The following is a 23,818-nucleotide window of genomic DNA, read 5'->3' as shown; positions in this document are numbered from 1 at the left end:
TCCTCCTGCCTCAGCCTCCCGAGTAGCTGGGACTACAGGCATGCGTCACCGTGCCCGGTTAATTTTTTCTGTATATTTTTAGTTGTTGAGATAATTTCTTTTTATTTTTTAGTAGAGACGGGGTCTCACTCTTGCTCAGGCTGGTCTCGAACTCCTGAGCTCAAGCGATCCTCCTGCCTCGGCCTCCCAGAATGCTAAGATTATAGGCGGGAGCCACCGTGCCCGGCCTGAACACTTTTGTCCCCAGTAGAATTTCTGTTTTTCTTCCAACGGAATTGGTAGCACCTTGAGAGCACAGGGTGAGTCTGACTCCTCTTTGTCCCCACAAGGCTTCCTTGAATCCCCACAGACTTTGAGCTAGACACGAACACTTCGTAGACTCGCTGATGACACTCCGTTTCTTTGCCTTAGCTTTCTTTGCCCTTGATGAGAAAGCCTCAAGGGACAGCATCGCAGAGAAGCACATGCACCCCAGAGGCAGACACCCCAGGTTTGGATCTTGGCTTGCCCTTTCCTGGCCACGTGATTATCGAGCACGGCGTTTGCCCCCACTAAATCTGTGCTGTCTCACACAGTGGCCTGCGGCCGCACGTGTCTATTTAAATAAAAATAAAAATTAAATTAAATTAAAAATTGAGTTACTGGGTCACGCCGGGTACAATTTGATTGCTCGATAGCCACGTGGCGTCCATGGTATGGGAAAGTGCAGACAGAGGACGTTTCTCTTGGACAGCGTGGCTAAAATGCAGAGATGTATCGGAACTCACCTCACAGGGCCCAGAGAGGCACAGTGGCTGGCACACAGGAAACCCTCACTAAACACTGGCCCTTATCGTTCTGAATGGGTTAGAAGGGCAGCAGAGGCCCTAGACTGCTGCAGCATCATGTGAGGATCCCCTTGAGGACATAGGGCCACGGAGCCCTGTGGGTGTCAGGAGGAGACGGGCCCTGACCTTGGGGACAGTTGATGAAAGGGCTCCGCCTTGCAGTTTGAGAGTCTGGGGTTGATGTAACGGGCAGCTCCTCAGGAATCTCCAGAGAGGCATCTTGGGGACCGCAGCGACACCGAGGTGATCTCAGAGCACCTGTGGGGTGGTGCCCTCGCCGAGACATCACTTACTCGCCACGCTGCCGTGGCCGGTTGGGATCTGCTGTGGGTCCTGGGCTGCAGCAGATGGGTTGGGGGCTGGGGGTGGGCAGGGGAGGGGAGCCCGTGCTCAGAAGTCCGTCTGCGCTGCGATGGATGGCGGGGAAGACTCGGAGCGCGTCTCCAGATGGCCCGGCAACTTCTCTTCCTGAGAGCACACCGCTTCCTCGCTTGCTTTTCTCCTCACTGTTCTGTGCATGTCAGGGGCCAGAGGACCAGGATCCGTCACTGACCTGGAGTCAGCAGGGCGGGGACAAGGGCTGTTGCCAGGAGGCCCTGCCGGAGGGCGCTGATGGCTTCGTGCTTCAGTTCCCTGAGAGCTGGGCTAGGTGCCCACAGCTGGGAACCGAGGCAGTGGAGCAGCCTCCAGCTCTGGCCGGGCTGCTGAGAGGCTTGCCCTGCTCAGAGGCCATCACAGAAACCCTCACCTGCCCACACTTCCCAGCCCTGCCCCGCCCAGAGCCGGAAACAAGCCTGGGCCAGAAGACAGAGATTTTCCATGAGGATGCCCCTTGGTCCCCCACCCCTGGGGCAGCCCTGGCTGGACACTGGATTATCCCTGGTCAGCAGCCTGTTTAAAGGGAAAGAGAGAATATCTACTTTGGGCTGGGAAAGAGAGAGTGCAGGAAGGGAATTTGGGTGTAGCCGAAAGCCACAGGCAGGATGGGTTCTGGCCAGAGACTCTCACTGCTCCTCCGTGTGGCCTGCGAGTCATGTCCCTCTCTGGTCTTCCAAACTACGAGCTGGACTAGGTCATATCTAAGGCTCCCTCCAGCTCTTGGTCCTGCCACAGCATGTGCAGGGTGGGCTGCAGGTTTCCTCCGGCTGAAACCTGCTGGGAGACAGGAGGTTCATCTCAGCCCAGCCGCTCTGCGGCCCTCCCCAGCCCCCTCCCCACCTCCTTCCTTTTCTCCTGGCTAGTAGGATGGATGAAGGCGGGTGTGGAGAAATCCGAATAACTAATCAGAGTCCTCATTAACCCCCTGCCGGGATGCTCAAACATTCACTTTGCTGTTTGTGAAGCTGGCAAAAAACCTCTCCCTGCACTGAAATTGATGTGTTATTAATCCCCGTGCTCCTGACCTGGTGGGCCAGCTCTGCCATCCTGCGGAGGCCAGCCAGGGAGTCTGCTACCTTGGACTGTCTATTATTTATTGGCCCAGTGCAGAGAGGCCTCCTCACAGGGAGTGGGCTTGGTGCCAGCACAGAAGCAGCTGTTTTGTTTTCTCCCTGGCCTGGCCTGTGGGGGGCCTTTGCTCAGCCCCACCCCAGGGTGCAGCTGCCAGGCTGCCATGTGGGTGGGGTGGGCAGAGTGATTGGCGGCCGCGGGTGTGTCTCCAGATCTGAGAGGGTGTGGTGACCTGCACCATGCTCCTGATGAGGCAGCCAGGAGGCGGCAGCTTCTCAGTCCCTTGGTGGGCTGGGCTGGGCCAGGAAGGCATTAGTGTTTGGCCCAAGAGCTGACAGTTTCTGCACACCTGGGGCCACAGTGCCCCCGTGGCCTCCCCAGTGCCACCCCTATCCAGGGCTTAAAGCTGTTCTCTGGCTCTACATCCATGCAGGCACCTTCATATTCTACACCCTCTGCCTAAGAGCAGGAATCCACAAATATTCATCATGTGCCTGACCTTGTACTAGGAGCTGTGGGGATTCAAACACATGTAAGGCACAGCCACTATCCCCAAGGAGATTGCGTTGTAGTGGGGGCACAGATGTCCGTACATAAAGGACACTAATACAACAGCAAGTGCAGGAAGGGAAGGAAGCAGGGAGGGATGGAGAGAGGGACCTAAGGAGTGGAGAAGGCTCCTCTGGGTTCTCATGGGGCCTGAGATGGTGTGGGAGGACAGCATGGAGGAAGCAAGACCTGCTGCGAATTGCTTCTTCCCCACTGTTCGGAACTGGCTCAGGCCTCTTCATTGGGTGTCCATCTGCCCCAATATGGATCTGTCCACATCTGTTGCCTGTGAACCCACACGCAGTGCCTGGGTCTGTGTACGCTCCATTATGCAGCAGGCCCCTAAACACAGCTTTGCAAGGAGAAGGAGCTGAAGGTGGAGGGTGAAAAGAAAGAGGAATTTAATCCCTGGCTCTTATTTCCAATCACCTTAATTTACTGCGTTGAGAAAGACCAGAGGTTACCTTCCCCAGTCTTTGGCTTAAGTTGGTGAGGAGCTACAAGCATACTTTGAAAATATTGTGGGTTCAGTTCCAGACCACCACAATAAAGTGAGTATCACAATGAAGCAAGTCACACGAATCTTTTGGATTCCCAGTGCATATGAAAGCTGTGTTTATGCTATATTGTAGTCTATTCAGTGTGTAATATAACTGCATTTAACACTGTGCCTTAAAAAAGTACATACCTTAATTTAAAAACTTTTTATTGCTAAAAATTGCTAATGATCACCCAAGCCTTTAGCGAGTTGTAATCTTTTCGCTGGTGGAGGGCCATGCCCTGGTGTTGATGGCTGCCAACCAATCAGGGTGGTGGTGCTGGAGGTTGGGCTGGCTGTGGCCATTTCTTAAAAAAAAAAAGACAACAATGAAGTTTGCCACATCAATTCACTCTTCCTTTCATGAAGGATTTCTCTGTCACCTGCTATGCTGTTTGACAGCATTTTATCCACAGTGGAACAACTTTCAGAATTGGAGTGAATTCTCTCAAACCCTGCCGCTGCCTTACCAACTAAGTTTATGTAATATTGTAAATCCTTTGTTGTCATTTCAACAATGTTCACAGCATCTTCACCGGGAGTAGAAAGCTCGAGAAACCACTTTCTTTGTTCATCCATGTGAAGCAACTGCTCATCTGCTCATGTTTGATCATGAGATTGTAGCAATTTAGTCACATCTTAAGACTCCACTTCTAATTCTAGTTCTCTTGCTTTTTCCACCACATCTTCAATTACTTCCTCCACTGAAATCTTGAACTCCTCAAAGTCATCCATGAGAGTTGGAATCAACTTCTTCCAAACTCATGTTAGTGGTGATATTTTGACCTCCTCTCACGAATCACAAGTGTTCTCAATGACATCTAGAATGGTGAATTCTTTCCAGAAGATTTTCAATTTACTTTGCCCAGATCCATCAGAGGAATCACTGTCTACGACAGCAAATGCAAAATGTAGTTCTTAAAAAATAAGATGTGAAAGTTGACTGTCTATAGTCCATGGGCTATAGAATGGATGTTGTGTTAGCAGGCGTGAACACGACATTCATCTCCTTGTACATCTCCATCAGAGCTCTTGGGTGACTAGGTGCATTGTCAGTGAGCAGTAATATTTTGAAATAAATCTTTTTTTCTGAGCAATAGGTTTTGTTGTTGTTGTTTAGCAGTAGGTCTTAACAGTGGGCTTAAAATACTCAGTAAACTATGCTATAAACGGATGTGCTATTATTCAGGCTTTGTTTTCCATTTATAGAACACAGCAGAGTAGATTTAGCATTATTCTTAAGAGTCCTGGATTTTTGGAATAATAACTGAGCAATGTCTTCAACTGAAAGTCACCAGCTGCATTAGCCCCTAACATGAGAGTCAGCTTGTACTTTGAAGCTTTGAAGCCAGGCATGGACTTCTCCTCTCTAGCTGTGAAAGTCCCCGATGGCATCATCCTCCAGTAGAAGGCTGTTTTGTCTACATCGAAAATCTGTTGTTCAGTGTAGCCACTTTCATCAATGATCTTAACTAGATCTTCTGAATAACTTATTGCAGCTTCTCCATCAGCACTTGCCGCTTCACCTTGTACTTTTATGTCATAGAGACGACTTCTTTCCTTAAACCTCATGAGCTAACCTCTGCTAGCTTCAAACTTGTCTTCTGCAGTTTCCTTGCCTCTCTTAGCCTTCACAGAATTGAAGAGAGTTAGGGCCTGGATGAGGCTTTCGCTTAAGAAAATGTTGTAGCTGGTTTGATCTTCTATCCAGACCATTCAGACTTTCTCCATATCAACAATATTTGTTTCACTTTCTTATCATTTGTGTGTTCACTAGAGTAGCACTCTTCATTTCCTTCAAGAACTTTTCCTTTGCATTCACAACTTGGCTAATTGTTTGGCACAAAAGGCCTAGCTTTTGTCCTATCTCAGCTTTCTATAGGCCTTCCTCACTAAGCGTAATCATTTCTAGCTTTTGATATAAAGTGAGACACATGTGACTCTTTCATTTGGACACTTAGAGACCATTGCAGGGTTATTAATTGGCCTAATTTCAATACTGCTGTGCCTCAAGGAATAGGGAGGCCCAGGGAAAGGGAGAGAGACAGGGAATAGCCAGTTGGTGGAACAGTCAGAACACGCACATTTATTGATTGAGTTTGCTGCCTTTTAGGGGCACAGTTCGTGGCACCCCCTAAAAATTACAATAATAGCATCAAAGGTCACTGATCACAGATCACCGTAACAGATATAATAATGATGAAAAAATCTGAAATCTTGTGAGAATTACCAAAATGTGGCAGAGACATGAAGTGAGCACATCCTGTCGGAAAAACAGCACCAACAGACTTGCTCAACAGGGTTGCCACCAACCTTCAATTTGTAAAAAAACATAATGTCTGCGAGGCGCAATGAATTGAAACACAATAAAATGAGGTGTGTCTGTAATATTTTTGAATGCTACCAGGTGCTAGGGATTGAAAGTGAGCAAACAAGCCCGGGCCCTTGCCCATGTGGAGTTTAGAGAAAGCTCAATGGAGAAACTAGGCATTACTCAAATAATCACCAAAAAATGTATAATTGTCAAGTTAATTAAGTCCTCAAACCGAATTAAGAAATGCAATATAACAAAGACGCCTTACCTGGTCTGAGAGGTCAGTGTCGCTCCCCTGAGGAAGTGACCCTTGAGCTGAGACGTGAAAGCAAAGCAGGATGTCACTAGTGGAGAGTGAGTGAGGAAAGAGCATCTTCTAGGAAGATGCGATAGCTTGTGCAAAGGCCCTATGATGGGAAGAAGTACGGCCTGTTTGGGGGAACAAAGGCCTGGGTGGCTGGAGGGCAAAGAACAAGCTAGATGAGGCTGCAGAGAGGGGCAGGGCCAGACTGACCTTCTACGCCCTGGTGAGGATTTTGATGTTGATCTCAAGAGGAATGGGAAATCAGGGATGTGTTTGAAACAAGTGGGGCTGTGGTAGAATGAGATTTGCACTTCAAAAAGATCTCTCTGACTGCTTAGCGGGAGAACAGATGGAAAGTGTCAAGAATGTTAAATGACCATCTTAGTCCCTTGCTGTTTCCTATCTCCCACTTTAGTGACTGAAGCCTATAGAATGTGCTGGTGTTTTACGAAGGGAGATGCATATCTAAATTCTGGCTACCCAGTATTCAGCCTCAGCTAAGAACCCACAGAAATAAGCTATTGTCCTTGAATCGGCACCCTCCTTTCCTAACACAGCGGAGACTCAGGCAGTCATGACCACCTTGACCGTCACAGGCCCGGGATTTGGACGTACATGGGACCCTGTAGCGTAAGATATGTGCCCCAGGCTCATGAGACCAGATGTCAGGAGGGAAAACAGCAGCTGAGAGGATGGATGGGTGAGCTGGGAGGAACAAGTACGTGGGCTGCAGGGGAGCCAGAGACACAGAAAGATGGTGACCCTTGTGTCCCAGGCTGCAATGGCCTATCGAGCTGGGTGTGCAGGCTCCATGACACAGACACAGTGTGCAGCCTCCGTTGGCTGCAGGCACCCCCTCGCCATTGAGCCAGGGCCTCCTCTGTCCTTTGTTATTCCAGCTTGCTACTCTTAAAGCAACTGCTTGTGTCTAGCTTGCGGCCAGAGCCCCTCCTTCTATCATTTCAACAAATATCAATTGACCATATTCTCTGTATAAAGATACTCTGGGGGTCAAAAAAATCCCCATACTGTCCCTGCCTTTAAGCACACCGCCTCCTGGGGGGAGCCAGATATGTAAACAGCTAACCCTAAGGAGGCGGAATGAAATAAGCACTAAGTGTGGGGCGACCATATGACCTGCTTTGCCTGGGACGGTCTCTGTTGAAACCTGTATGTGCTGTGTAATTAGTAATTGTGCTAGGAGACACTCTCAAAGTCATCCCAGTTTGCATGACAAATCTGGGGTCACCCTAACAATGTGCCTTGGCTGTAAGAGGTATGAGCAATCCTTCGTAGGAAGTCAGGAGGCATCACAGAGTAACTAGTATGTGAGCTGGGTCCTTGAGGAACGGGCGGTATTGCAGCTCTTTGAGTATGGAAAGAGAGCATGCGGGTCTTGGTACAAGCAAGGAGCAGAGTCTGTATAGGAGAGGATGAGTCTAGTTTAACTATAACCTAGACCAGAGATCAACAAACTTTTTCTATAAAAGTTCAGACAGCAAATATTTCAGGTTTTGGGTTGTAACTACAGTTATCCCTCAGTGTCCAGGGCAGATTGGTTCCAGGACCTCCCTCCCATACCAAAATCTGCAGATGCTCAAGTTCCTGGTATGAAATGGCATAGTATTTGCGTATAACCTATACACATCTTCCCATATGCTTTCAATCATCTATAGATTACTTATAATACCTAATACAATGTAAACACTATGTAAATAGTTGTATTGTTTAGAGAATAATGACAAGGAAAAATATCTGTTCATGTTCAATATAGATGCAATTTTTTTCAAATATTTTCGATCCATGGTTGGTTGAATCCATGGATGTGGACCCCACAGAAGGGGAAGACCAACTCTGTCGTTGTAGCACCTACTCAGGTCTGCCACTGCAGTGGAAAGCAGCCACACAATAGCAAACAAGTGGGTGTGGCTGTGTGCCAATAAAACTTTAATTACAAAAACAGCCTCAGGATTTGGCCCATGGGGTGTAGCTGAGTCTTTTCAGGCTGTTATCACAAAATACCTTAGACTGGGTAATGTATAAAAAGCAGAAGTTTATTGCTCACAGTTCTGGAGACTGGGAAGTGCAAGATCAAGGTGTCGGCAGAGTCAGTGTCTGGTGAGGGCTGTTTCTCACAGATGGCGCCTCCTCTGTGTCCTCGCATGGCAGAAGGGCAAAGGGAGCGCACACGAGGCTCTTTTATAAGGGCACTAATCCCATTCAGGAGAGCAGAGCCCTCATAAATTCACCACTGCCCAAAAGGCCCCATCTCTCAATACCGCCACAATGGGGATTAGGGTCCAGCCTGAGTTTGGAAGGACACGTTCCGACCACGGCTGCGTAGTTTGCCGGCCCCTGACTGGACTACTAGCTTTGTGCAGGAGAGTCATAAGAGAGAAGCCTGGCAAGTTAGGTAGAAGCCATGTCATGAGAGGTCTCAAATGCCTGCGCTAAAGATGTACCTTGGTTTTTAAAATAATGATGTTTTCAAGCATAGAAATGGATCGTCTGAGGTCCTAGGGTTCCTTATCAAGGTTTAGAGGGTACTGGAGGAAAGCAGGGAGCAACAGTGAGGACTGGCTTCGGGACGCCTATCGGAGTGCTGGCATCCGTCCTTCCAGAACCTTTCCTTTTGTTCTGTGATCCCCTCCCATTCCCTATTCTCTTCATCATTCTGAGGGTGCTGAGGGGCCTCGAGCTCCCTTGCAGACACAGTGACAGGGTGCTGTCCTCTGCCTTCCCCTGGAAGGAAGACAATGAATGGTCCCCTCCCCCACACCCTGTGCAGGGCAGCACCACTGGTCGTGGGGGTTTAATTCCGACAGAGCCCAACAGCTCCTCGGCAGCTTCACTCCCAGAGCTCCCCATGGACTCCGGCACCTGCACGGCTCAATCACTGCAGTCTGTGCCTGGCTGCAGAGCTGGAAGGGGCAGTAGTTAGCCATCTGCCGCCACCCACGTGTCCCCCACGCCCTCTGGAGTGTGTGGGTCACCTTTCCATTGAATATCCCAATAGATCAACTTGAGATGTCCTCCCACACTGCAGAAAGCCCAGCTTCCAAGATTCCAAGAGAGAAAGAGTGTTTACAATCTCCTGGTCAGATCTGGCCTCCAGTAAGGTCCTGCTCCTCTCTGTCTTGCTTTCAGGGCCTTCCTCACCCCTGCACAGCCCTCCTCAGCCCTGGATGTGGTCCCTCCTCTTCATGTGTGCATGTTTACTGAAGATGCGGACTCACTCACCTCAGGCACAAAATTTAAGCGGACACCCCAAAACTCAGTAATCAAGAAAATAATATTTTAGTGCAATATTTTTTAAAAATCAAAACTAATGACAAAAATGCATGATAAGCAAAATATCAAAATTTTAAATGAAGACAGGGTCAATGTTTCTGATTTTTCCTTTGGCCTTGGGCTTCAATACAGCTTGGCAGGGCACCAGTATTGATCCTGTTGTCATCTCCATTCCTAAGCTTTTTGGTGCCCCTTAAACTTTGTGCCCAAGGCAATTGCCTTTCTCACCCCACCCTAGTCCCAGCTCCTGGGAGATGCCAGAGGGAGGCATGGCACAAAGTGGGAACAAGTTAAAGTCCACATAGGAGGGCACTTCTTAAAACTTCCCTCCTGTCTCCAGCGGAAGGAATTTCTCCTGTGCAGCCTGGCCCCACCACCTTGTCCTGGGGCCTGTTTTCCAGCCAATACCTTCTTTCCTCTCCTTTCTGCTCTGAAGTTTATGGTCCTCCATCTTCGAGAACCTGGGAAGTCAGCGGAGACCTTTAAATCCCTAATGCTCCACTCCCCTTCATTTACCTTTTTGCCTTTGCCCTTGTCGTCATCTGACACTCTGTATATTTTATTTACTTATCTTGTCATTGTCTTTCCTCGGCTCCTGTTTCCGCCCTCAACCAGAATGCCAGCCTCACGAATGCTGGGATTTTGATCTCTTTTGTTCACAGCTGTGAACAATTCCTGGCACATAGCAGATACTCAATGAACATTTGTTGAACAAGTAACAATTTAGTTCCTTTTTATCTTGTCTTTCCCTTCCTAGACTGGCCCTCTCCTTAATAGCCAAAAGAGGGTTAAACCTTTTTCCTTAATGAAAAGGCCATCTGCTCTGGGCTGCCACCCCAATCCATGCAAAAAGCCAGTAGAAGCTTTGAAATTACAGTTACAGTTAATATTTAACAAGCCTGACCTAGGCAATGTAAAAATCTTTTTTCAGAGCAAATTCTAGGATTTTCAAGATATGTTGTATATTTTTCCCCCTTTAAATAGGGAGTGATATCCAGAGGAAGGTGTGAATTCCATGTAATTGAACCAATACTGATTCTTTTTCTGACCTTAGCAAGACAGCTAAGTCTCAGCTTTGATTATTCTGTCTGTAAAATGGGTATATTGATTCCAGCACCACCAACCTCACAAAGTTGCTGTGAAGCTTAAACAAAAGGCTAATGGTTGTGGGTGGAGATGCTTTGGGATGTATAAATCACCTTGCAGGTACAGAGGTATGTAAAGTCTCATTAACACCAGGCCAAGGCAGAGCAAGGAGGTCCCTGATACAGACTGTGGTGGAAGTGGCCTTCTGGTCTTGACTTTGTTTTACAGATAGAGAAACTGAGGCCAGAGTGGTGAGGGGCTAGCACAGGAGAGTTTGGGATAGTAGCCAGTTAACTGGTTTTTCAGTGCGGTCTCTGGCCTTGTTGAGTTTCTCAGGTGCCAATTCTGTAGGAACAGGATCCTGGACTCCTCTTTGAGCCCAGGTGGAAAATCCCCATGGCTGGAGGGGAATCCCTGACTTTCAGATATGCTTGGGAATCCTAACCCTTGCCAAACAGCCTAGAGAGGGAAGCACTTTAAATAAAATCCTCTTACCATCCCTTCCATTTTGAGACTCATTTCTCAGTGGCATCTGAATGAGAATTTTACACACATTTCATTTCCCTTCCTTGTTACCCTTCCCGTGCTGTCCTCCAGGAGCAGGTTATAACCGAAACCTGGGTGAGGCTCAAAGTGTAAATCTTCCCTGAGTGAGAACTGCGCCTTGGGGGCCAGGTCATCATACTGGCACCATCTCCATATGAAGTGTGGTCATCACAGGAGGAAACGGGGCCGAGAAGGACAGGGAGGCACAGAGAGATTAATTTCTTCAATGTCATGCTTTCTGTGCGTTCCTTAATGACTGAAATTTACATGTGTGGGGAAAGTCACAATTTCTCCTGGAAGGCACAGACGGGGAAGTCAGACCTGTCAGACTGTTCTGCAAGTGGGTGTGTCCATAGGGCTCCGTAGCCATCTGACTTAGAATTTTTGGCTGCTTATTGTGTGTGTGTGGCCGTGACTGTGGCCATGAACCAGAATCTGTGCCTTTGTGTGCCTGTGATAGTGTTTCTGGGATTGTGCATGTATGTATACTGTCGCTGCTTCTCTGTGACTACGTGTAGAGCAATGTGTGTTTCTTTAAAAAAATGTATTTCTCATTTCCTGCATAAATCACTCCGTGTAAAAGGCCAACCGGAGCTCAGTTCCTAGCATCCCTTTTCAATAAAGCAATATTATCAGAGCCTGGTCCCAAAACTAGTCCCAGGAGAGGCTTTTCCTAGATTCTTTGTCAAATGAAATGTCACCGACTCACCAAATGATGAGAAGGAGAATTCTTCTTGTTTATTTCCCAAGAGAGGCAGAACAGAAGCAGCTCGGCCTCTTCACACCTTTTCCCTGGCTAGGTGGGCAGGTGGGGAGGTGGGCAGGCGGGCAGGCAGGCAGGTGCCGAGGAGTTGTGCCGGGGAGGCCACAACAATCTGCTCTTTCACTTCACCCCTTAACTAGCTTGGTGTCTTTGGGCAAGTCACTTAACTTTTATAACCTCAGCTTTCCCTTTTTAGAAATGGGACTAATAATGCCTACTTTGTAGGGTTGCTGCAAGGTTTATATAATAATTTGGACAATATATTTAATAGTTCTTTGTAAAGGAAATAGGCGTGTGATGTGGTATCCTCTGTGGAATATATACATTTATTCACTCCTTCATCCAACAGATATTTGTTGAACATGTAATATGCACAAAATACAAATATATAGTAGGCTTTGAGGAGCTCTGTAGGCTTGAGATTCCATTTAGGATCATGTAATCTAGTGGAGTAGATAGACTGGTACACAGACAATCCCAATTTGGCGGGATGAGTGTGAAGAGAACCGTGCATGGGATTCCCTGAGCTGCTGGGACAGTCCTCGCGGCAGCCCGTGGAGGATGGAGCAGGCCACACCAGGAGGCTCCGCTGAGCTGAGGTGTGGCGGTGGAGGTGGACAGGAGGGAAACAGAGCCCACTGCACCTGGGGTGGGGGCAAAATAAAAGGTTAGATTGTACCAAGATGCACTTACCTCTGCCTGCTTATGGAGAGAGCTCTTGGTGCTGGGAAGGCTGCTTGGGAACCAGGGTCACAGGTAGCCTGGCTGGGCGAGGGAGGGGGTGCTCAGAGGCTGCACGGTCTGACCACCTGGGAAAGGGTGGGAGGGGAGGAGTGTGAAAAGGGGACCGAGCTGAGCTCGTAGGTAAGGAGGGGTAGAGACAGGCAGGGCCTTGCAGAGATTTTCAGTGTCAAAGTCTTCTGGTGGGGCTGATGGTTTCCCCAAGAAGGAAAACCCTTCTGGGCAAGTTAAGGGACTTCTTTAAAGCCATGGGCTGGTCTTAGCAAGTTACAGTGGACATTTGCTTTCCATTATGGACTCCCAATCACCAGTCTCTCCCCCAAGCCCATTTCTCCAGACAGAAAATGTGCGCCTCGTCACACTCTGCCCAGGTCCTTGACTGCTTGTGGCATCCCTGCTTGTCCACTGTTTCCTCATGTGATAAACACACACTGCCTGATGCCAGGCCAGAGCGGGAAGCACCCAGTGAGGAATGCAGAGTCCCTGCTCTCTGGAAGCTCAGAGCTTAGTGGGAGGGACACAAGTAGGAGTAGATAATAGTGATCCAGTGATAACACCTGGAGTTCATGGCTAAGAGCTTTGGGCTTCATCTTAGAGATGTGGTCCCAGTTATTAGGGGGTAGAAAGGAAGGAATGACTAACCCTGTAGGGGTAGGGTGGCCTTGAGAGAAAAACCTTCCAGAGCTGTCTTAAAGGATGAGTAGAATTTTGCTAAATAAGATCTGAACAAGCTATTATTACTATCATTATCATTAGTGACAATAGTCACCATTTATTAAAGGCTTAGTCTCTGTCATTGCTCGGCCCTACATTATTTGCTAAGCACATAGTGTGTGGGACACAACACCGTAAATTCCTAAGGAGCATCTGTGAGGTAGGTATTATTGGCCCCATTTTATAGAAATAGGAAATCTGAGACTCATACAGGTCACACAACTAGGAAGAGGGAAACCTAAGACATGATTCCAAATTTGTCTGACTTCAAAGTCTTTTCCACTCCATTGTATTATCTCTCCCACGTTCACTTAATACTAGTGCAGGAAGCATGTGAAACAACACACAGTTTAGTCAAAAGCTCTCAATTCCAAGACACATAGAAATATAAAGAATTGTAATGCCTTTGGCAATGAATAATAATAACTAAATAGGCAAACTCTCGACTGAACTGCTTCAGCATCGATCTGATTTGATATTTTCTAGTAGCATCTCCTCTTCCCATGACAGGAACAATACTTTCGATTATCTACATAGGCACAGTACTACCCTGGGTCAGTATGGAAGGGAGAAGAGAAATGTAAGACACACGTCTTGCCCACAAAAGTTTATGATGCCATCGGGGAGGTTGAGATGAACACAAAAAGCAGAGGTTCCCAAAATAGAGTAAGATTAAGGGCCAGTCCTAGGGTTCAGGGTGCAAGAGGCTGATTTGAGCTGGTCTTTGCAGGTTGGATTGGACCTGGATAGTGGAAGGAGAGAGAAGCATGGTAGCCTGAGCAAGGAGGGACAGAGAGCTCAGACATGGTGTGTGCTTGGTTGTGAGACAATGGCAGCCTGGCCTAGCTGGAGAAAAGGTTCAGATCTGAAAGTAGCAGGGGATTAAGGAAGAGAGGGTCAGGCTGATTATGGAGGACAAGAATGGAGGCTGAGAGATCTGGATTTTGTCTTCTTAGGCCCTGGCAAGCCGTTATAGACTTTTGAGCAGAGGAGAAACAGCATAAACAAGTCTGTAAATTATTCTAGCTTCCCAAGAGCCCCTGGCTTCCTAGAGGATTGAAATCTGGTCTCTTTGGGATCAGCCTCGTTGCTTTGGTGAAATTTGAGGCTTTCCCTGGGATGACAATTGTGTTCAATAGCCGATCAAGAGCTGTCAGAGAAGGCAATGAGACAATGTCACACTGTCAGGTCCAGCATCTGGTTTATAGACGACAATGATGAAGATCAGTTGGTGGTGGATTTCATCCACCAGTGCAGAGCCAGGCTGTGGCAGAGCTGGTACTGGCTGCCCGGCCTCCTCAGCTCACCCGCCCCAGCAGGGAGGTGGCAGGAGCCTAAAGGCTCACAGACGCCCACTATTGGGGAACTGCTGAAGGGTCCTCGTAGGCAAACTACACTTCATCACTGCACTTATGGAAGAAGGGGCTACTGGTGGGCTCTCTCCAGAGGGAGAATAGACTCTTTCGAGGCTCTTGGACCAATCAGAACAAAGACCTTGGCGGTTTTGCTCCTGGAATAGATACCAGAGGAGGGTGACTTCCCCAAAGCGGACAGGGGACAGGCATTTGCTTTGAGCCTCTGGCCAGAGATCCAGAGGCTCAGTCTTCATCATTATCCTACTCATCTGCAAAACGCCCAAGTGCGAGTTGGCAAAACAAGCAGAAGCGTTCCATGGGGAAGACTGCCCAACCCCCGTCAGTGGGGCCCTGGTAGAATGAACCTGGATAGGCAAGCAAGGGCTCCCTTCCTTGTCCCCTGACAAATCTGGGCCATCAAGTCACACAGGCCCATGTTTTTCCATCCGTCCAGCTCTCTGTGTGTCTGTCTGCCTCCGCGGCCTGGCCCTGCCTGCCCGGCTGCGTGTTAGCCTTTCAAAGGGGAAGGCCTCTGTACATGGTGGGGTCTCTCTACCCGAGATCTAGAGAGGTGTGTGTGGCATGAGTCTAGGGGCCCAGTGGCTCGCAGAGGTGGGCTGGGGCCGGGAGGACAGCCTCAGCCATCGGGGTTGTCCTCCTCCCTGCCAGCCCAGCTTTCTCTCATGCGAGTGGCCCCCCTTATGCTTGGCGGAATAGCTGGCAGTGACGGAAAGGAGATTACAGGCTGTGTTTCTGCCTTAAAGCTTTCTCCAGGCTTGGGGAACAAGTGGAACTAGGTAGCTGTCGGTTCTGGTTAAGGAGAAGTCCATGTATATCGCAGCCTTGTAGCGGTCCTCTGTCCTTCCTCCCTCAAAAGTGTATTTTATTAATCCCTGAGTGGGAAGCAGGGTCAGCTTCTCTTCCCTAATACTGCTGTGATTCCTCTCTGAGGAATTCCAGCTCCTCAGTGCTGTCTTGGAGCCGGGGCGGGCAGAGGCTCAGCTAGAGCAGCAAGACAAGCAGCACGTGGCCGCAGAGGGACGTCAGAGGGAGTCCGGGCCCCTCAGGGCCAGAAGGACACGATGAGAGAGGCAGAGGGTGAAGGACACACCACGCAGCCAGGGCTTCCTGCCTTTCTCAACACTGACCCAAGCCCTGTCCCCTGCTCCTGTCACTGTGGGCTTTGGCAGAGGTGGGGACCCTGAGGCTGCAGTCAGAAGCAGCATCATATACACATTGCGGGTTATAATTATTTCTTCACCTTCTGTCTTCCCCACTAGACTGTGAGCACCTTGAAGACAGGGAGGGAGGGAGTGAGAGAGAGTTTGATTCATCTTCAATGCTTTGATGCTCAGGCCCAGAACATGGTAGATTCTTAATACATGGGGGGATAAATTAAAGCAATTTGCACCTGCCCAGAAGAGGGAGGAAGGAGCCTTAAAAAGCTACCCAAGAACAGATCTCTCATCTGCCAAGTCTGATCAGACTGATGTTAGCAAAACTCCCAGGAATGGCCCACAGCCCCAGTCAGAGTACACCCACCGCTGCCTTCTCCTTCGGGGAGTCCAACATTGATTTAGCACTTACTACTGCAAGCCTTCTCTTTGGATTGGTACGAAATATAAGAGCAAAGAGAAGCAGGGAGTTTGGAAGAACAAAATGTCTGGAATCAGAAGACATACCACTTGCTGGCTGTTTTCTTAGGCTAGCCCTGTGCTTGTCTTCTCCAAGCCTCATTATCCACATCTATAAAAAGAGAATGACTACCTGGCAAGGAAAAAGGCATCTCTCATATGCTGCTGATAGGATGTAAATGGGTGTGACCTTCCTGCAAGTAATTTGTAAAAATTCCTTAACATCAATGTATCTTTGAACTTGGCAATTCCTCATCTAGAAAATCATCCTAAGAATATGATCAACTCTGCACCAAAAGTTCCCTGGAAGAATAGTCACTATTTGTTTATAATAGCAAAAACTGGAAATAATATAAACAACAAATGTTAAAAATTTATTTTAGTAATTATAGTACATCCATAAATGGAATGCCATATAGTCATTAAAACTATAATATGTATTTCCTCTACATGCAGAGGTGTTTATGATATGTTGTTAAATATAAAAAGCTGTTTACTGAATAGTAAATGCATAGTAGGATACTGTTTTTAGAAAAAAGCATTTTACTCCAAATATTAACTGTGGTTTATCTTTATATTGTAGGATTACAACTTAACTGTTTTCCTCTTAAATTTATCTATTTTCTACGATAAGCATTTGTTATTTTGTAAAGGTAACTAAATTATTATATTAAAATACATACTCCTAAAGGTTACTTTAAGAGTTAAAGAAGATATTACATATGAAAGTACTTTGTAAACTGAAAAATTATACAGATATAAGATAGAGTTTGTGTGCAAGAGGAGCTTACAGTTTGGAAAGAGGTGACAGATACCCAAGATAACCACAGCATGAGACAGAATGTGACAAGAGCTTTCAGAGAATGACAAATAGCATGCTACTCGGAAACACAGAGGAAGAAAAATTACTCTGGTTGTAGAGGTAGCAGCCAGAATGTTTGAGTGAACATTGAAGAATGGTTAAGATCTTGATAGATAGAAATGCAGAGTTGGGGCATGGAGTGAAGTGGGGGACAGGTTTAGAGAATGGGAAGTGTTGTGTGTGGATGGAGGGTGGAGAGCCTCTGGTGCGGGTGCAAGATGAGTCTAGAACTGCAGTTGGAGGCCAAGTTCAGGCACTCTGTAGGCTGTACTTGGTATAATGCACCCAACATGCATTTGTTGAGTGTCTTCTATGAGCAAGGAGTCATTGAAAATTCTGGAGTAGGTGATGACACAGCTGTAAGCCCCACAAAGGCAGCGCCTGGCATGGACTTAGGTCGTTGAGGAACGTGGATGAAGTCACCTGCCTAGGAAGCTCAGTCTGGAAGCAGCAGTGTACAGATGTGCTGGGGGCTGCTGGTGAGGAGGGACATGGCCAAGGAGAAGAGTCCTCTCTAGACTGCGCCGCTGGGAATGGAAAGGAGAGATGATCTTCAGCCCTGACTGGAGAGGGATGAGAAGTGGATAGTAATGGAGAAGTGAAACTTAGGTGCTTGCAGGAGGGAGGAATCAGACATGGCCAGAGAACTGGGATTCGTCACAGATAAGGTCTCATGGAGGAGGAGCAGGGTTCAGGGAGTGAGATAGGACTAATTCAATGCTCCCAAGTTGGTTCAGATCTCTTAGGTGCTCCCTAGTGGTTTGGATCCTTGGGCTCCTCTAAGTGGCTGCCTGAGACTCTTGCTGCATTGAATGTGTCACCATAGCCCTTATTTCCTCTTGGGAGGAGTCTGAGCTGTGGAGAAGAGAGGGGGATTTTGTTTCAATCCAGAGAGCTTTTGTTAATGGAAATTCATGAACCACCCTGCCTACTTTTGGAGCTTCTCTCAGTTCTCCCAGCACACCTGGCTTCCCCTCTCCTGCAACCAGGAATTCAAACCTCCCTCAGGATCCCGGATGCTATGTCCCTGCCGCTGTCACCTCCCAGCAGTGCATACACACATGCGTGGGCACACATACATGCTCACATGTGCGTGCACGCACACACACACCCTGGAAAAGAGGTGGGAAAGTCTTGTTGTTGGGGCAGATGAAACATTTCCATCTCCCTGCTGCAGCTCCCAGCCTGGGCCACTGTTTAGCTCCTCCTGTTGTCATGTCACTAGTTAATTACATTCTTTACTGAGGTGCAAATGTGTTTTTACAGGGAGACTAAGATGGTGTTAACTAGGAAGGAGCTGTTAATGTTAAAGATGCATTTGCCTCTGGTGCAGGGCTGACGCTCTGGGCTGGAGGTGCTCCGGGTGCTGCCTTGACAGTGCAGCCCAGGACTCTGGGCAGACCCCTACCCCGACCCTGCAGGCCTGGCTCCAAGCACAGCCTCCTGGGAGTCAAATTAGCAACTCATCCTCACGAAGAAATTGATGGGACTGTTTGAGACGTGTCCGGCCAAACCTTATGACAGTGCTGACCACCCAGCCTCCATTTGCTGATACCTTGGTCTATTTCAAATACTGAGAAGCAAAATTAATTCATTTTAGTCTAAAAATAAATGGGTCTAAAAATAAAAAGTGGCATCCAAAGCCACCTTTAAGCCACAGTTGTCCTTCACTGCTAATTGCTGCATTTGGTCCATTCCCCCCCTGGAGTCTTCCTCCCTGCTGCCCTCAGACACCTTCCCCACCCTCTCCCACCCCATCAGTGTCTCTCCAGACCCCCAGCCAAGGCCTTCCACCACGTGGACCTGAAATGTATCTGCACACATGAAAAAGCCACCACGCTACCCCTTCCTCTGCGTCTGCCTATGGTCTTAAAACAAGCTGTCAGCCATGGTCTTCGCAGCACCCAGAAATCACTCACAGACACCTGCCCGCACTTAGGGAGAGGGCCGTAGGCACACCTGGTGTCAGGAAGCCAGACAGGCAACAACAGGGCACGAGGATTTGGGCTCTTCAATGGCTCTGTGGGCCTCAGCAACCACATTGAGGAGAGTCGAAAGGTAGATATGGCAGAAATGTCTGCAGAGGAGATAGAATATATCCCTTATAGGCCGGGCACGGTGGCTCAGCCTGTAATCCTAGCACTCTGGGAGGCCGAGGTGGGAGGATTGTCTGAGCTCAGGAGTTCGAGACCAGCTGAGCAAGAGCAAGATCCTGTCTCAACTAAAAATAGAAATAAATTATATGGACATCTAAAAATATATGTAGAAAAAATTAGCCGGGCATGGTGGCGCATGCCTGTAGTCCCAGCTACTCAGGAGGCTGAGGCAGAAGGATGGCTTGAGCCCAGGAGTTTGAGGTTGCTGTGAGCTAGGCTGACGCCACAGCACTCTAGCCCTGGCAACAGAGTGAGACTCTGTCTCAAAAAAAAAAAAAAAAAAAAAAAATATATATATATATATATATATATATCCTTATAGAATAGAACACACCCTAGGGCGCAGTCCCAACCTTGTGGCACCAGGGACCGGTTTCATGGAAGACCATTTTTCCACGGACAGCGTGGGAGGTAGAGCTCAGGCAGTGATGTGAGTGATGGGGAGCAGCTGTAAATATGCTGGCCCACCTGTGCTCACCTCCTGCTGTGAGCCTCGCCAACCCCCCAGCCCCTCCCATTCCTAACTTTCATGGAAGACCATTTTTCCATGGACTGTAGGGAAAGGGTGGCGGAGCTCTGCAGCCCAGTCCCCAACAGGCCATGGCCCAGGGGCTTGGAGATTACAGCCCTGGGGGGTAGCCCGTGAGTCTCCCTTCTCTGACAGCCCCTGAGCCCCCTGCCGTCCCTGCTGAGAGCTGCTCTGCCCTGTTTTGCAGGTGCGTTGGCTCTAGCTGACAGGAAGAATTTCTGGCCCAGCTGGAAGTGAGAAGAGGGGAGTGGGTCTCCTGAGGACCATCCCAGAGGCCGCAGGGATCACCTGAACAGTAAGAAATGCTTTTCTGTCCTTTAACACATGGTTAAAGCCCCCAGGCAGATTAGCTTTTTCCCTGAAAGCCTCTGGAACCAGCTCAGAACATGAGCTGACACTGGGCATATACAACCTTAGAAAGGAAAACGTTGTATTTTTTTCATGTCTGTCTGTTCACCTCCTCAGTCCTTGAGGACAGGGCCAGGCCTTTTCCCTGTACAACTCTCTTTTTGTTTGCGTATTCCGTGAACAATAACTTGCTGTTGATACAGATGGATGGGGCATTGCTTACATCCACGATGGTCCTAACATTTGCACAACTCTCTGGAACAAGCCTTAGCATCTGAGAATGACCTGGGGGCAGGGCGTTAGAGAGGCAGTTCCCCGACCCCACAACCAGAGATTCTGATCCTGGGAGTCAGGCTCAAGACTCAGGAGTGTGCACCCCACGTGTTTTTGATGAACTCTGAGAAATAGTTCTTCAGAATGTATAAAGCATTTTGAGTAGAGAGTCTCATTTAATCCTCTTATCAGATAGTGTTTTTTTTCATCCCCTTAAGTAACTTCATCATCTCCCAGACGTAAATATCGATATAGGCAGGGAATTAGAAATCCAGTTATCCCAAACAACCCTTTTTTCTTTCCAGTATGCCAGGATAAGGGCTGGATCTGTTATGGTGAGCTTGGGCCCCAACTCCAAAGGACCCTGCCCAGGATTTTGTAAGTTTCCCTGATGTTTTAGGGCCACTGGGACCTTACATTCATCAGCCTCCCCTTTGGGAGCAGTAACCACTGCCAAATCCCTCACGAAAGCTGGTTTCCCTGGAGAGAGGGAGAGGGAGAGAGTGGTTGGCACAGCCGTGGATATTCACAGGGGACCACGTGTCTGAGAAGGACGGGCTGTCCTGCTTCCTGTCTGGGGAGCTGTGTTCTAGGACTATCGACGGTGGACGCCTCCTTGAAGTGAAAGTGGAGGGAAGGGCGCCTAGTCTTCACCGAGGGTGGGTTGGATGATGCCACTGGGCACACAGGTTGACAATCTTCAACCACATTTGGAGCCTGCGTGACAGTGATGTTGAGAGGAGTTCACTGTGGACAGTGGCTGTGGGGAGGGCTTGAGGAAGATGAGGAGAAGGTAAAAAAAAAAAAAAAAAAAGAAAAGTGTCCCTTACCTGACCGTGTGAAGTGTGTGGTGGCCCAAGTCCAGTGACTTTCTCTGGGAATGGAAACAGAACTGAGAACTCCCCGGTAGAGTCCCGTTTCTCTCCACCCGAGGCTGTGGATGCTGGAGTCCAGACAGGCCAACCTGGGGGGATGGAGGTGGCTCTGCCATCACCTGCATGGTGGAATACGGGCCAACAGGTTGACCGACTGCTACCTCCTGCTGTGGACTGTGTCTTTCTGTAGAGTAGAAGGCTTCATGGATGAGCCAGAGGCAACCTCAGATATCACCGCCGACCTCTTCCTACTCCCATCACGGGTGCACACACACACACTGACCACTGAACTGTCCTGCCAAGTGAGTGTGGCATGGTCTGTTCTGAGGACTAAATACAGTTGACACTATTGGTTGGATGGGTGCGATTGGCAAGGACAATTTTTGCAGCTAATGCTAGAAGTGTGGCAATCAGAGAAGCCGCCAGCTGTCTCACTTAAATTCTTAGCTCTCTCGCTCTTTTTTTAAAATCGTTTTGCTTACATAATCCACCCCCTTTTTATTTTCTAATTCTCTCCTCGCAAAGCTGGCACCAGAGGGGAAGAGCTGGGGTGGAGGGGGTAGCAATTACACATCGGTTTAGGGAGCATTTACATTTTGCAATTACAATTTAAAAATAAGTCTCGTTAATGATCTCCACGTGTAAATGACAAACCCAAACTGACATACATCCTCTCCTGGGCCTGCCTGCCTCCCCTCGAAGTCAGAGGCTCTGTGGAGGCAGAGGTACCTGGGGAGACGTAGGAGGAGGCTGGGGGCCAGCATCGGAGGGACAGCAAGAGAAGTTAACATGAATTTGAGGTTGATAGAAGAAGCCAAGAATCCTGGAGTCCAGCCCCTCCTAGTGCCTGCCTTCATGCCCAGTGCAGCCCATCTTCTTCCATGCCTGGCTCCGTGGGTCTCTGTGTCCTCAGCAGGCACCATCAGTGCTCTGAGTGGGGAGGAAGGGAGCCCCAGCTGCTAACATCCTCTGAAGCAGGGGTTTTCAAAGTCCTGTTGGGCAAACGTGAATCCTAGTCTCTGCCAGCCAGCCAGGGTCAATTCATGGCTTGGGTAAAGCCAGGGTTTGGGAAGGGAACAGCAATTGTTGTATCCCTGTTTGGGAAAGACATTTCTCCTCTTCTCCATTAGTTAACACATTTATCGGAACCCTCTGATTCTTTGAGTAAGCTCGCGCTTTGGAATGAGACTCAAATTCTATAATAGCTCTGCCATTTGCTGGCTGTGGGATTTGGGACAAGTTATACAACTTAAGTTTTCTAACTATCATTGTCTTTATGTAATTGTGGCAGTCATATTTACCTCTTAGGGCTTCTATGAGGATTAAATGAAATGATATACAAGGAAGCACCTTGCACAATGTCTGGTGTACTGGCAATGCTCAGAAAATGCCAGTTCCTTTCCAAGCCCCTCCCTGGTAGCCCCAGGGTGCTTCCTCCTGCCCATATTAAAATCACATCTTTCTGTAAGTTAGAGCAGTTGAAGAAATATATATAATAAGAAAAAAATTTTTAAGTAAAACTGCTTCCTTCCAGCCACGGTGGACTCTAAGGAAGGACGATCTGGTCTGATGTCTCCAGGTCTCCCCTCAAAGTCCGGAGCAGCCGCAGGACTCCCTTGTGGGCCGCGGCATCCGGCTTCCGGTCCAGCTTTCAACCTGTCTGCTCTCGGCCCAACTCTGCCCTTAACAAGCCTGGTCCTCTCTTTTCTGGACACTAATTCAACTGTGGCCAACTTTTATTGGCCACTGCCCGTCTCTGGGCCCCACGTGTGTTCCTTATCCATGAATGAGGGAGCTGGACAAGGAGCTCTCTGAGGAGCCTTTGAGGCCTGACATCCTATAGTCCTCAGATTCTCAGCCCCTCTGTGCTTCCGCCCACCTAGTATCTGTGCAGAAAGCTGTTCACCTCTTGTGCAGCCTCATCCAGGCCAGTCTTCAGACTGATCAGGTGTAGTCAAGAGCATGACTTCTTGTTACTTGAAACATGCACAAAATAGCTCTAATCTATTGCAAAAAGAGGTGGGCCTCTTACAGAGATCTAGAATAGGGACAAGGTTCCAGAAGCAGGCCACAAGGCCTGGGTCACAGGACATAGAGAGAGGCCTGTGGTCGGGGAATTCCTTGAAGGCAGGGACTATGTCTTACTGGTTTTGGTGTTTATTCTAACACATCTAAATATTATGTTTCAAATGTTGTTCTAAAAGCGTGCTTTTTTAACCTAGGTTACATGATCAATAGCTTCCCAAGTCAAAATAAGTAGATCTACTCCATTATTTTCAACTGCTGATTACTTTTCGATTATACAGATGTTTGATTATTTATTTATTTTTGTTATTTTTTAAATTAGAAGTAAAGTATGTATGAGAGGAAAAAGCAAACAGAGTAAAAGATGTAAAATAAAAGGTCTCCCTTCTTTCCCCCATCTCTACCCACAAGACTCGTGATCCAAAGTCAACCACAACGAATAGTTTCTGGTTTTAGTTATTTGGTGACCAACATTTATTGTATTAATAATATACTTAAGTCCTTTTTTCTAAATTTATCTCTTTGTCTATTAACTCCCTGCTATGAAAATTGAGGAAATTAGCACACATTTCTCCCTCCCAACTTTTATTAGTTTGATAAATTTGTATCAAACTTATTTGATATTATCTATTTTTAGCA

The 23,818-nt window shown here is 48.0% G+C and overlaps 1 protein-coding gene across 12 annotated transcripts in view; it reads left to right on the top strand.

Annotated features, from left to right (window-relative positions):
* Positions 1-23,818, top strand: part of PKNOX2 (PBX/knotted 1 homeobox 2) — a 198,548-nt gene that overhangs the window by 83,812 nt on the left and 90,918 nt on the right. For 8 of the 12 annotated variants that reach the window (XM_069468710.1, XM_069468717.1, XM_069468711.1 and 5 more), the window contains one exon: positions 19,846-19,953. The exons of 3 other annotated variants lie outside the window; for them this stretch is intronic. The gene's annotated coding sequence lies outside the window, so the exon portion shown is untranslated. Of the gene's footprint in view, positions 1-19,845; positions 19,954-20,584; positions 20,658-23,818 lie in introns of those variants that run through there. One more of the 12 variants, XM_069468706.1, reaches the window with a different exon arrangement.

Source organism: Eulemur rufifrons, chromosome 6 (genome assembly GCF_041146395.1).
Source record: "Eulemur rufifrons isolate Redbay chromosome 6, OSU_ERuf_1, whole genome shotgun sequence".
NCBI classification, from domain to species: domain Eukaryota; kingdom Metazoa; phylum Chordata; class Mammalia; order Primates; family Lemuridae; genus Eulemur; species Eulemur rufifrons.
The sequence above is the reverse complement of the archived record's forward strand: the minus strand, read 5'-3'. Positions and strand labels throughout refer to the sequence as shown.